Genomic DNA, 1,524 nt, shown 5'->3' with positions numbered 1-1,524 from the left:
CTTTTCCGGCAACACAGAAAGGAGAATTCTACTTAGTAAGGGTTATAATCCCTAAGCGCGGCCGAAGGCCGCCTACGCAGAGAGAAGTTCTGCGCAAAAGTACTTCCGGCCCCGTTTTCCGGCAACACATAAAGGAGAATTCTACTTAGTAAGGGTTATAATCCCTAAGCGCGGCCGAAGGCCGCCTACGCAGAAAGAAGTTCTGCGCAAAAATACTTCCGGCCCCCTTTTCCGGCAACACAGAAAGGAGAATTCTACTTAGTAAGGGTTATAATCCCTAAGCGCGGCCGAAGGCCGCCTACTCAGAAAGAAGTTCGTTTTCATGTATGCACTATTTCGGTTTTTGTCATATGCATTACTTCGGTTTTAAGTCGAAACTGTGCATGTATGCATTACTTCGGTTTTTGTCATATGCATTATTTCGGTTTTGAACCGAAACTGTGCATGTATGCATTAGGTCGTTTTTCTCGTATGCGTTATTTCGGTTTTCAAACGAAAGTGTGCATGTATGCATTATTTCGGGTTTTTCATATGCATTATTTCGGTTTTCAACCGAAACTGTGCATATATGCATTATTTCGGTTTTTTTCGTATGCATTATTTCGGTTTTTTTCATATGCATTATTTCGTATGCACAGTTTCCATATGCACAATTTCAGGGTGCCTAGCAAGGTTGACGGATTTCCCAAAATCCTTTCCACTCGTATCGCTGGATTGCTAAATAGACGCTCACTATGACCAAATTACAGTGCAATTAACTTTATTGTACAACCAAAGAACGTAGATAATGAGAAAGGACAACTCGCTATAATTGTAGCGAAAGTGAATAACAGCGGCGTGCCTTCTCTTTTCATCCAATCAAAAAACGTTCGAGAGCAAAAGAGAAGGCACACCCCTGTTACTCACTTTCGCTACACTTATAACGAGTTGTCCCTTCTTATTATCTACGTTCTTTGATACAACAAACAATTTACAATACTTGTTTATGCAATAACAACAATTAACAATATTTGTTAAGTCAATTAAAACACTTTACAAAACTTGCTAACACAACAGAACTTGTAGCTTGCTGATTCGCAACCGACTTGTTTTGTAGCTTGCTGACTTGCAACTAAGGCAGTCTGCACACGGTCGTATAGCCTTAGACGCGTATAAAATTTTGTATGCAGCAACGATTCCTCTACGCCTCAAGATCTGCACACGAAGCAACTTCAAAGCGTCAAATTATTAGGCAAAAAATGTCAAGTTATGCAAAATTATTATTTCTTTAATTAATTTTCAGTTATTTTTCTATTATTTGCACGAATTTTATTGTTTTATCGTTTTTTTTTTATGAAATGCATGCACGCATACGGAAAATTGTAAACAAACTTCTTCTTCTTTCTCTTTTCTAAGCGTACGTACGCCTAGCAAACAACACTGCTGTACGCCAAGCGAATGGATGCTAGTTTGCTTTGACGAATTCGTGAAGCTGACGACTCGTATACAGCCCTCCATTTAAATGCACGTGTGCGTTATCAAAGC

This window comes from Rhagoletis pomonella, unplaced genomic scaffold, assembly GCF_013731165.1.
Source record: "Rhagoletis pomonella isolate Grant_MI unplaced genomic scaffold, Rhpom_1.0 Rhpom_scaffold_00003, whole genome shotgun sequence".
Classification (NCBI taxonomy): Eukaryota; Metazoa; Arthropoda; class Insecta; order Diptera; family Tephritidae; genus Rhagoletis; species Rhagoletis pomonella.
The sequence above is the reverse complement of the archived record's forward strand: the minus strand, read 5'-3'. Positions refer to the sequence as shown.